This window comes from Buteo buteo, chromosome 15, assembly GCF_964188355.1.
Source record: "Buteo buteo chromosome 15, bButBut1.hap1.1, whole genome shotgun sequence".
Lineage (NCBI taxonomy): Eukaryota > Metazoa > Chordata > Aves > Accipitriformes > Accipitridae > Buteo > Buteo buteo.
In genome coordinates, this window is record NC_134185.1 from 32730992 (window position 1) to 32743621 (window position 12630).

The 12630-nt window shown below is 53.6% G+C and overlaps 1 long non-coding RNA gene across 2 annotated transcripts; it reads right to left on the reverse strand.

The window, feature by feature from the left end:
* Window positions 1-3865: 3865 nt before the first annotated feature.
* LOC142039664 (uncharacterized) lies at window positions 3866-11283 on the reverse strand. 2 transcript variants are annotated; one of them, XR_012653008.1, is made up of 3 exons: window positions 11099-11283; window positions 10220-10338; window positions 3866-3987 (listed from the first exon to the last, which is right to left on the reverse strand). It is a non-coding gene; the product is annotated as an uncharacterized LOC142039664 (long non-coding RNA). The 2 variants fall into 2 exon arrangements; XR_012653009.1 differs by having other exon boundaries at window positions 10220-10361.
* Between the last annotated feature and the right edge of the window lie 1347 nt (window positions 11284-12630).

The window sequence follows — 12630 nt, forward strand, 5'->3', positions numbered from 1 at the left end:
CAGCGACTCTTCCTGTGCGCCCCCAGCCTCTGCTGGCAGGGCGGTATGAGGAGATGGAAGGTCCCTGACTTAGTATAAACACTGCTTAGCAACAACTACAGCATCGGGGTGTTGTCAACGTTATTCTCACCCTAAGTCCAAAATGGCCCTGTACCAGCTACTCGGAAGAAAATGAACTTTATTCCAGCTGAAACCAGGACAACCCCAAACCCCCTGATTCTGGGTCTGCAACGGGGAAAAAACAAACGACTTTGGGACTCCTGGGAAAGCCAAATCCGCCTGGATTGGTGCCGCTGCAAAGCAAAAAACCCACCCCATTTTCATGCACAAACCCACAACCGAAAGATCACCCCTTTTTATGTTGTGGAAAAGCACTGAAACACACCCCAAACTGAGTATTTTGAAAAAGCAAAAAACTCCCCAGTTTGGGGAAGACTGGGGGTGAAGCACAAGCAGTTTGAGGGGCGTTGCTGGGGGTCCTCCCAGTGTGGATGATCTGGTGTGGATGCTCTGTTGCGGGTTATCCCAGGTGAGTTACCTGCTGTGGATCATCCTGGGTGGGCTCCCTGGGGTAGGTCATCTCCCCCCCATGCACCTCTGTACCCTCACCTACCCTCTCCCCGGCGTGTGTTTCTCCCCCATATATGCCCCCTGCTGCTCCAGCCCGCCCCCTTCACCCATTCGAGTTTTTAACCCACGCGAGTTGTTTCCCCCCGCATCCCCTGCTCTTCTATCTCCTGTCCCATCCCCCCCGTCGTCCCCCCCGCTTCCTTTCCCTCCTCCATATTCCACCCCCCGCTCCCCATCATCCGTCAGGCTCCAGACCCCTGGCATGCTGCCTGCACCCCATTCTCTGTCATTTTTTTTTCTTCTTTTCCTTACAAGTTGTTGTTGTTGTTGTTGTTGTTTCTTTTAAATGATTAGACTGTTTTCGTTTCAAGCCACGAGTTTTCTCACTTTCGCCCTTCCGATTGTCTCCCCGTCCCACTGGGGGCGGGGGAGCGAGCGAGCGGTCGCGTGGGGCTTTCTTGCTGGCTGGCGTTAAACCACGACACGAGGTGAGTTGCAAGCCCTGCCTGGCTAATGCTGGAGGCTCTCTATGTTCGTCCTGCCATCTTGACGGGCCGTCCTTGTTCTTCATTGCCGCTTTATAGCGAGCGCCTCTCGCTCTGTAAGCGGCATTACTGGGGCCGTGCAGGTACTGCCTGTTGCAGGCAGCAAAGGGCAATTGTGTCGCTTGCCGGCGGGAGCGGCAAGGAGTGCGGAGCCACGCTCCTGTAGGGAGCAAAGATGGAACCTCGAGGGCTCTACGGTCGTCTGCTGAGGACTACTAATATCCCGACAGGCCTCTTTGCTATCCCTGCTTCAAGGCTGATTCCTTTGCACGCCGGAGGGCGGGGCGGTAAGTAACACCGTGCAGCGTCTCTTCGATAAGAGACGAGCCCCGCACAAGAAGCCTTGCGTGCGTGTAGGATTGGGAGAGCAGAGTTCTGATGGCTCAGAGGTGAGGAAAGGTGCGCCCACCCCAACCGAGCCCCAGGGTCGCCAGGGTATCGCTGGCTTGCAGGTGGGCCGCTGGCATCTGGTGCGCTGGGACGCGGCGTTTCCTGCTGGACAGAGCTGCCCCTCTGGCACAGAGCAGCTTTGGGTCTCTTGTGGCCTGCCTTCAGGCTGTCACCGGAACCAGGCGTTATTTTTTTTTTTTTAAATCTCTCGCCAGCATCTGTTGGCTGGCTGCTGTCGCTCCCGCAACCCTGATGCCACATTCAGAGGGGATACAGCAGTCCTTGGGGCTTGCTCCAGGGGACACCCCCCCCCCCCTTCCCCCCCCCCCCATTTGCAGGTTCCCTGTGCTGCTTCTCCTCTGTAGATAACGGGGTGGGGAGGGCAGGGGCAGAAGCGACCACCCGAATGGTCTGTTCTTTGCACTTGACTGCTGTAAACGCTCCAGCCACTCGGGTGCTCTTTGGAACGGAGACGATGAAGATGACTGCCCGGGCTGCGAGTGGGGAAAGGGCAGGGCAACGTAATCCCTGTGCCCCCAGTAAGTAGTTGCCGCCTGTGTCTGGTCTCTACTGGTCTGAGCTGTCAGTCGTCCCTCGTGCAGCTGATGCTCCGAAGAGGATCGTTACGGGGATGCGGCTGCTGCTGCCCGGTGACCGAAGGTGGGAAGTGGCGTTGGGGAGGGGCGCATGCGCGGTGGAGTGCGTCGGTGGGGGGGGGTGGGGTCCAGCTGTTGCCGGGCAGCGGAGGCGCTTTACGGCTGCTCGGCAAGCGCGCATGCGTGGTTCGACTTTTACGGCGCTGGCCCCTGTTGCCTGGCAACCGAGGCGCGACACGACGCCTCGGCTATCGCGCATGCGCGGCGGCGCGGTTTACGGCCTGCTCCTGTTGCCTAGCAGCCGAAACGCGTTACGGCAGCTCGGCAAGGGCGCATGCGCGCTGCGGTTTTTACGGCGCTCGCCGCTGTTGCCTGGCAACCAAAACGCGACATGGCGCCTCGGCAACCGCGCATGCGCGGCGGCGCGGTTGACGGCGCTCCTGCTGTTGCCTGGCAACCAAAACGCGGCCCTGGCGGTCGGGAGCCGCGCATGCGCGGTGGCGCCTTTTGCCGCCCTCCTGCTGTTGCCTAGCAACCGAAACGCGGTACAGCAGCGCGGAGCCGCGCACGCGCGGTGGCGGCGCGTTTCGCCAGCGCTCTCTTCCGCCACCTGTTGAACAGACTTCGGTACTGCAGCTGGGGTGCCGCCCATGCGCGCTGGCGCGTTGTGCCAAGCGCTCGCCGCTGCCACCCCGCGACCAATGTTCGGTACTGCAGCTCGGAGGCTGCGAGTGCGCGCGGCTGCCGCGGTCCTGCACGTGCCGTCCGACGGTAACGGTAATGCGGCACCGGCGGGAGGTGCCGCCGCGCTCGTTGCTTCCTCCCGGTAAGGAAACGCCGCCGGCAAGGAAAGCTCGCACGGGCTGTCTCTGCCCGGCCTCCCTCTCCTCGCGGCGCGGGAGCACAAAGGGACAGGCGGGGCGCTTACCGGCTGCGGGCAGGAGCTGCTGCGGCTGAAGCTGGAGAGGCCAGAGAAAGGTAGAGAAGAAGAAATGGAAGGCTGGCCGGCCGGCAGCTGCCTCCCGCTGCAGGCAAGAGAGAGCCTGCCTCTCCGCGTGTGGAAGGATCCCTCTTCGTAGTCCGCAGCAGGTCAGACCGCCGAGGTGCACCGCAGGGTCCGGATGCGGCACCGACGGTGCGGTACGGCCACGTAGTGTGCGAGCGAGCGAGGCTCCGTGCCTAGGAGGCCTCGTCTCGCAAGACCTATGAGACGCGTGTTCTCCTAGGGGGAGGACGGCCGCGCCGCCGGAGTTACAGAAGAGGAGGGGAGCGGGAGAGGAGCAGAAAGAAGCGTCTCAACTGGCAAATTCTCCTGGCAGTGCCAAGAGCTGTGGTGAGCCCCGGGCCCTCGGGGCCCTGTCTCCCCTCTTCCGCGTTCTGGTCCCTCCCTGCCCCTTCCCCTGGTCCCCTCTCTTTCCCACACCGCTGCCTTTTTTTTTTTTTTTTTTTCCTTTCCTCCCTTGTACCCCTGATACTGAAAAGCCAGTTGAAGAAACTCCCTAAGACTCGTTTTGGAGTTTTAGAAAGCAGGCATTCTTCATTGCAGCGCTGGCTGCACGGGGGATAGTTCCACCTAGCGTGCATGCCACAGCTTTAGCACAAACAGGTTATACAGAATAACTAATTGCATGTTAATCAGATTAGTATACATATACATAAAAACGACGGCAACCGATTATCATAGTACTGCCTACGTCCGATCACGTGCAATGAAGGATCCATTTGAGACGAAGGGCTGCTTTTGCAACCACCGACCCATCTGAAGTTCTTGCTGGCTGTCCTTGAAGTCTTTATTCTTGTCCTTGTTCTTTGATCTTGAAGCTTAACGCAGGTTCAATCACACGTGGTCAGTTTCAGCATTGTTCTCATCCAGCGTACAGGAACATCTAGTCATAAGAGCAAAGAACTGCAAAACTTAGGAGTACCTACCTCTGCTAGTCGATTGCTTGGCTATACTTTTGTCTATTGTTTCAATCGTAGTGTTAGTGTAAGATTTCTAATAATTATTTACCAAGTCTCACTTTTGCAGTCACCTAGCAGCAAACCAGTTTCCACAGCTGGTACAAAATATTAAAACCATCCCAATATTTAGACGTGCCATACAGAATGTATGGAAATAGGCTATCAGAGGTGTCCGAGGGGCAGAGGGAGCGCCGGGGGGCGCCCCGAGCCCCAGAGCAGACTCGCTGGCAGGACTCGATAGGCACGCGACTGACTGAATAAACGCTGGCCGCCCGTCCCCTTTGCCCTCCGGGCTGCGTTTGCGCTCCCTTTGCACGAGTGGAGGGGCCGTGAGGGAGCCCAGGGGAGGAGGAGGTGAGGCGCTGGGGGGGTCGGGCCGTGTCCCCCCTGTTCCTGCTGGGCTCCAGCTGTTGCAAATATTCCGGTAAAGAAATCAAAATTTAATCACATAGAAGAGTTAGGTTTGATTAAGAAGTAAAATTGTGAAGCATAACGTATAGGATCGTTAAGTTTGAAACGTAGCCATAGAAACTTTAGGAGGAGCTGTGTTACGCGTGACTCTAGGAACCTTAGTATTGTTAAAGTTTGAAAGAGCTAACCCTAGAAACCTCACCAGGAAGTTACTGGTTCTCCTACCTTCTGTTTCAGGAAACTAAGGAAACCGTCGGGGACGCCAGTTTGCTGCTTGGAAACCCCCTTACCCTTCCCATCTCCATTTGAGGATCGAAGATGCCAGTCAGCAGAGCTAAGTGTAACTGACCAATGATTGTTTTTAAATAAGAATATTGATAAGGTTATATAATCAAAGGACCGATCATTATAAAGGTTAAATTTAAGAACGAGCATAGTATGCATTTTTACGGAAGGAGCTTAGGTAACAATGACCTGACAGGAAAAGTCTGTAAAAACTGATGGATTTTGATACTAAGCGGGACACGCCTTTGGAGGAGCGATCCCCCGTGTCCCCAGCGCTGCGATAAACAAAGTGCCCGCTGCTTAACTTCAGGTTGGTGTTAAGGAGTTTTATTCCGGATTTCGGGAACGGTTTTGGCGACCCAGATGGGACCTTGCGAGTGAGACTGGACGAGATCGAGTGTCGATCGAACTCCGGCCGGCACCGAGGTATTCTCGGGGAGAACCGTCACCCTCGACTCGCAAAGCTCCTCGCAGCGTTCCCTGGAAAAAAAGGTAAGGCGCCGCTGCTTTGGAATTTGTTTGGAAAGCCTGCCCGTGAGGCGCGGCGAAAGCTTCGCAGGGTTGGGGCTTGGAGGGTACCCGTCTGCAGTGGAAGCCTAGGCGTCTGCCCGTAAGTCATAAGCGAAAGCTATTGCTGGGTTGGACTTTGTGTATTATTTGGGACAACTGTCATTTGCATTTGTTTGGTATTTGGTATTTGAATGTATAGAAGTATAAAGGCATCAGCAAAATTGTTTAAGAATAAGAGTGCAGGAAATGGAACCGCTGATGAAAAGTTACCAAAACCATCACCGTTGGGACGTTTATTGGCACATTGGGGTGAATTGCAGGAAAAATGGTAAACAAACAGAACTTTGAGTTACAATACTATATTGCAATTACTGTTGTTTTGTAGGAGAGAGAGAGTAAATGGAATAAAGTGCCATAGGTAGATTTGTTCTTTTTAAGTGAACGTATCTGACGGGGACCGGAGGGGAGTCTCCCAGCAGAACCTCTGGTTACAGCTAAACCGGGAGAACAGAAAATGGAATTTGAATTGACACTAGAGTCACCTTTTCAGTTTTAAATACCTTAGAGGGAGAGTTAAGTTTTGAAGAAATTGGCGGTGTCGGTGCAACAAGTGAACGAGAAACTAGACCCTTCTTTAAATCTTTAACAATGAAATTAGGAAAGCAATGGGTCACTCAGCAGTTTTTGTATGTGCCAGATTCTCCTAAAACCCTGTTAAGGAGAGATCTATTTGAGAACTTAGAGGCAGAAGTTAAATTAAAAAATGGAGAGATTAAAACTTCAATTCCAGAAACTAAACGTATCGAAGCAGTGGCTTTGTTGTTAACAGGATGGTTACCGAAAGCAGAAGATTATACCAGTCAAAGTCTAATGCTGTAATTCCAATCGTCTGGACTGGGAAGTTCCTGGTAAATCCAAAAAGCAGAACCTGTGAGAGTTGATTTAAAGCCAGGATGGAATCCGGTAAGAATTAAACAATACCCCCTAAGACCGGAAAGTCGGAAAGGGTTAGCAATGGTAATACAAACATTTTTAAGATACAAATTGTTAATAGAATGCGAATCCAGATATAACACCCCGATCTTGCCTGTTAAAAGGCTAATGAAAAAGATGGTAGATTAGTTCAAGACCTCCTCAGAGCAATAAATCAAATAGTACAAGATATTCATCCGGTAGTAGCAAATCCTCATACTTTGTTAGCAACCCTAACGGAGAAACAAGAATGGTTCACAGTGTTAGACCGAAAAGATGCCTTTTTCCGTATTCCCTTGGATCCCAGTAGTCAAGAGGTTTTTGCTTTGGAATGGGAAAATCCTGAGACTGGGAGAAAAACACAATATACGCGGACAGTCTTGCCTCAAGGCTTTAAGAATAGTCTTACCATTTTTGGAAATCAATTGGCACGAGAATTAGAGATTTGGAAGAAAGAAAATAATCAAGAAATCTTGCTGAAATATATGGATGATCTGTTAATTGTAGCTGAGACGGAAGAACAATGCACAAAGCTAACTATTAACTTTTTGAACTTTTGGGGAATCGGTGGATATCGAGCGTCAAAAGAAAAAAACCCAAATAACCCAGAAAGAAGAAACTTATTTAAATGAGTTTTAAAATCCTAAAAGGACAGAGACAATTGGGAACTGAGAGAAAAGAGGCAATTTGTCGTCTCCCCGAACCTAAGACGAAAAAAATTAATGACGAGCGTTGCCGGGAATGGTCGAGTGGTGTCACCTGTAGATTATAAATTGTGGCTTGCTGGCCCGACCTTTATAGGAGCAGCTCAAAACCTCAAACGATGGATTGGACCGATGCCGAGAAAGCTACTTTCCAAGAACTGAAACAGGCTGTAAGAGGGGTGCCAGCCCTAGGCCTGCCAGATCTCACAAAGAAGACACTTGAACTTTTTGCTCGTGAAAGAAGAGGTATAGCTCTGGGTATCCTGGCCCAATACGTAGGGCCAAGTGGGCGAGCTGTGGCCTACTTCTCGAAGCGATTAGGTAATGTGAGTCTGGGATGCTCTGGTCGTCCGAGAGCCGTCGCTGCAACTGTGCTACTGATCCAGGAAGCTCGTAAGTTCACCTGAGGACAAAGGATTAGAGGACAAAGGATTACTGTACGTTTCCCATATGATAACTGTTGTGCTAAAACAGAGAGGGGGGCATTGGGTATCCCCTAGCAGGATGCTGAAATACCAAGTGGTGTGGCTGGAACAAGATGATGTTTACCTAAACGCTACTACCACCGTTAACCCTGTTGCGTTTTCAACAACCGATCAAGTTAAAGGAGGAGAACTGGAACGTGACTGCTTGCAGACAATCGAAAGAGTTTACTCCAGCTGACTGGATCTCTGAGATGTGCCGCTAGAAGAAACAGATTGGGAACTGTATGCCGACGGAAGCGGTTCCATCTGTGAAGGAAAACGTTTATCAAGATAGACAATAACTACTGAGGAGGTAATTGTGTTGCCAACTTTGCCTTCGACGATATCTGCCCAAAAGGCTGAATTGATAGCTCTCATTCGAGCTCTGGAACTAAGTCAAGGAAAGCGAGTCAACACTTTTGGACAGACTCAAAGTATGCTTTTGGAGTAGTACGTGCGCATGGAGCGATACGGAGAGAAAGAGGACCGTTGCCCGCGCAAGGAACCACCATTCAGCACGCAGAACAAATACTGAAATTGTTAGAAACCATTCAAAAACCAACAGCAGTCACGATAATGCACTGTAAAGCACATCAGTTAGGTAAGACCGGTCCGAACGCAGGTAACCGACTGGCCGATAAAGCTGCTAGAGGCTGCGGAAAAAGGCATCCTAGCACTAGTTCCAGAGAAAAGTATAAAATTGCCTAAAGAAACTCCAAATTATAACGAAAAAGATGAAGAATTAATTATTAGATTGCAGGCTAACAAAATGAAACAGGATAGGCTGTAACACCGACAGGTCAAATAATAGTCCCACCCACAATAATAAGAGAAATTGCCCGAGCTGAACATCACAAAGTATATCGGGGAACAGAAAGTGAAATACGACAAAGATTGTTTAAACAATTAGAAGCGGATGTGAAACTTATATATAAAAATGTCCCCGAATCAGTAATAAGATCATCTTTGGGATTATGAAATAAGGAAATTTTTTAGGAGAATATTAGCAAATTGACTTTATAGAATTGCCTTGAAAAGAAGGATCTATCCTAGTTTTAGTTGATATCTTTACTGGGTGGCCCGAGGCTTTCCCTTGTCGCACCGAGAAAGCAAGGGAAGTAGTCAAAGTCTTGCTCAAAGAGATAATACCAAAATGTGGGGTGCCTGTAAGAATGTCATCTGACAATGGCCCTCATTTTATAGCAAAGATTAGGAGACAAGCTGAGCAAAGTATTATCTATAGATTGAGACTATCACACCCCATACAGACCACAAGCGGGGGGGGGGGGGGGGGGGGGAGAGAGGGAGGGGGGGAGAGAGAGAGAGAGAGAATGAACTATACCCTTAAGCAACAGTCGAGTAAAATTTGTCAGGAAACCTCACTCCTCACGTGGGTTAAAGCATTACCCATGGCTCTATTAAGAACCAGAGTATAGCCAGAAGAGAAAGAAAATTTAAGTCATTATGAAATGTTTTATGAAAGACCATATCAAGAGTCCTATGTTCTGAGTATCTTGAGTGCCTTTGGAGATAGGTTTTTAAAAGGTGTTACGATTTCTTTAAGCAATTCTTTTCAAGAACTTTGTCAGTATGTCTCCACAGCTGGACCCTTAGAATTGGACGTAGCAGCGCATCCCTTCCGACCAGGAGATTGAATGTATGTAAAATCACTGAGAAGTGGAAAGGACCGTATCGAGTCATTTTAACAACCCTTAGAGCGGTAAAGGTCTGGGAGAAGAACCTTGGCTTCATTATTCAAGAATAAAGAAAGCACCAACAAGAAATTGGAAGTCTAAAGAAACTGGCCCTTTAAAACTGAAAATCTATAAGTAAGTTTCACATTATCTGTTTGGGAAAACAGCTGTGTAAAGTTTATACTATTGGGGTTGCTATTAGGAATATTGTCGAGGGCAATAATCTTTTTGTGTGTTTAGAGGGTGTATGTATTTTTTTTCGAGGGGTTCCAAACATGAGATAAACAAAATGAAACAATTATTGTTTGAGCTGTGTTAATCTTGATATTAACCGTTTTTGTAATTTGGTTTAAAAAACCAAAAATCTAGTTTTGTAACTGATTCAAAGTTTTGTAAAGACACAAAATTGAACCTCAGTAACAGCCTGCCTTCCGATTCCAAAGTCAGATGAAAATCTAGTTCCGTGGAGAATACTGACATTGAATTTAACCAAAACTTGAGAAAAGATGCAGAACAATGAGAATCATTTTAGCAAATTAAATGGGATGGATTTAAAAGGCAATTATTTTTTTTAAATTTGAAAGAAGGAATTAGAGCGTTGTGAATTATAACATTACCAAACCATCCACCTCATGGACAAAAGAATTAATTTACTCGCCCTTCGGGAGAAACTTGTACAGGCAGCCCTTGGGGCTGTCAGTTGCCAAAACCGTAGCGACAAGTGCAGGAAGGAACTTGGGATCATATTTAAAATATAAAACGATGTTTAGAATTTCCTGGAGTTCCAGGATCCTTGTCAGAGCCACCCAGAGTCGGGACCGTCTATGGAAATTTAGACTGGTTTAGACAACCAGAGAAAAATCACACATCCTAAACAGAGCTGAATGAAGGTTTATACTTGCAGCTCCTCTGACCCCAAACTCCAACGACTTTCTCTAGTAGCTAAAGCTCTCAGATGGGGATGTGTTTGTAGAAAGTATAATAATATTTTACATGATCTTTGGTCGCCTCTTAATAACGGAAAACATTTAGCTTGGAGTTGACTGTATTAAAGGACAGGTGAAAAGTTCAGGGTTAACTGTTTGGGTGACTAGTGATGATATATGATCCACTCACCTTTTCATGAAGGAGAAAGGCAAATCGTGGACTTCAGCCTTAATAACTCTCTCCTCTCTCTGGAAGAAATCTCCCTTGTGGCCTCGCTGGTGGACCCGGGTAAATGGAAAAGATGATACCTGGCAATCGCCAAGTCTTAGAACTAAAATAAGATGGGTATTCAAATCTGTATTTTGACCCCAGTTAACACCCCTTCCAAATGAGATGACTCTTGCCACCTTTCATTCAATCGAGGAAGTGCCTGCTGCTTAACTTCCCATGGGTGTTGAGAAGTTTTGTTCCGGGTTTCGGTCCCCCAGCTGCGGGCCGGGGCTGGAGGAGCCGCAGGTGCGGGCAGTGAGGCTGCTGGGGCCGTCCCCTCCCTGGAAAGGGGGGGCTGCCGGGGGAGGGGCCGGGGCGGGGCCGGTGGGAGCCGAGGCAGGAGCGGAGCGGAGCGGTGGCCGGGCTGCGGCTGCCCCTCGGGAGAAGGTGAGCGGGGCCGGGCGCCCCTCGGACGGCGAACGTCGGAGGCGGGGGTGGCCCGGGGGAGGTGGGGGCCGCCGGTGCAGAGGCCGGGGGGGAGCCCTGGGGGCTCACAGGGGGCTGGGACCACGTGCGCGCGGGGGGGGGGGGGGGTGGGCTCACAGGGCGGCTGGGAGCAAGTGCGCGCGGGGGGGAGGGCTCACAGGGGGGCTGGGAGCAAGTGCGCGCGAGGGGGGGGGGGGCGCAGGGCGGCTGGGACCACGTGCGCGCGGGGGGGGGGGGTGCGCTCACAGGGCGGCTGGGAGCAAGTGCGCGCGGGGGGGGGGCTCACAGGGGGGCTGGGAGCAAGTGCGCGCGAGGGGGGGGGGGGGCGCAGGGCGGCTGGGACCACGTGCGCGCGCGGGGGGGGGTGCTCACCGGGCCCCGTGGCGGGGCTGCGCAGCCGGCCGGCGGGTTCCGGGGAAAGCCCCGAGGAGGACGGCGGGGTCTGTGTGGGACGCACGGAGCGGCGGCGGCGGCCGCTGCCCGGAGCCGGAGCCGGGCGGGGGGGTGCCGCGCCGCGCCGTGCCGGAGCCGGGCGGCGAAAGCGCGCCGGAGCTGCCCGGAGCGGCGCTGGGGGCTCGGCGGGAACTGCGGCTGCGCCGGCGTGGGGGTGGGCGGAAACGGAAGCGGCTTCCCCTCGGGGTCAGGCAGCAGGGCGGGCTGCCTCCCGGGGCATGCCGGGAGCTGTAGTTTTCGCGGACTCGGCGGCCGGGCGGCAGCGTGGCTTTCGGGCGCGGCGTAGTCCTTGCTGCCGCCGCGGCCCCCGGAGTCCGACCAGGTCAGACGCAGGAGCGTTGCCGGTTTCGTGTGGTTTTCCGCGGGCTTCCCGCTGCACCCGCTCCCCGACCAGCCGTGCGGACGCGCGACCCGGGCGCATGTGCCGTCCTGCGCGTGGGGCAGCCCGGCGTTCGCTCGTCGGCTCCGGCCCCTCCGGCGCATGCGCGGTGTCCGGGTGCAGCGTGGTGGCGCGCAGGGCGCGGGTCTGGGCGGCAGCGGGCGAGCGCCGGGACCGCGGGTGAGGCGAGCGATCCCCTCCGGCGGGGGCAGGGGCAGGGGCAGGGGCAGGGGCGGGGGCGGGGGGGTGCCTCCTGCCCGCTGGCCGCCGGGCGCTGGCGGGACGGGAAGCTGCAAAGCGGCCGCCGCGGCAGGCTCCCGGTCCGCCGGAGGCGAGCCGGGCCAGGGCAGCGCCAGGCAGTTCCCCGAGAGCCGATAGAAGGGAAGAGGGGACGGAGGCGGGCACCCCCCAGGCGCGGCCAGCGGGCGCCTCCCCGAGTCGCCGGAGCTCCCCCGGCGCCTTCCCCCGGCCCCGCTCGGCCCGTGCGGCTGCCCCCAGCTCCAGCCCCTCCCCTGAAGCCTGTGCTGTAGCCGCAGGCAGCCCCCGAGCCCTGTCGTGAGGGCAGCAAGCTGGCCCTCCCATGTTCTCGAGTCTCCCTGAACGTGGGTGCCGTTAGCAGCGGCGCGGGGAACGAGCGGCGTCTGCGGAAGCCCCTGCGGAAGGAGGGGCTCTGGCCAGGGTCGAGCTACAGTAATAACGGTCACTGCTGCCTCTTTCCCTCTCCCAGAGGCCACGCTGTGAGTGCGGTTGTCCGTTCGTCCCCGGGGATGCCGTTGACTGCAGCAGCCTCAGGCTCGTGTGGGCTGTCTCTGCCTGGCCTCCCTCTCCTCGTGGCGCGGGAGCACAGAGGGACAGGCGGAGCGCTTGCTGGCTGTGGACGGGAGCTGCTGAAGCTGGAGAGGCCACAGAAAAGTAAAGAAGAAGAAACGGAAGGCCATCTGGCTGGCAGCTGCCTCCCGCTGCAGGCAAGAGAGAGCCTGCCTCTCTGGGTGTGGGAGGATCCCTCCTCGTAGTCCGCAGCAGGTCAGGCTGCCAGGGTCTGTATGCATGACCAGCAGCGCGGTACGGCCAC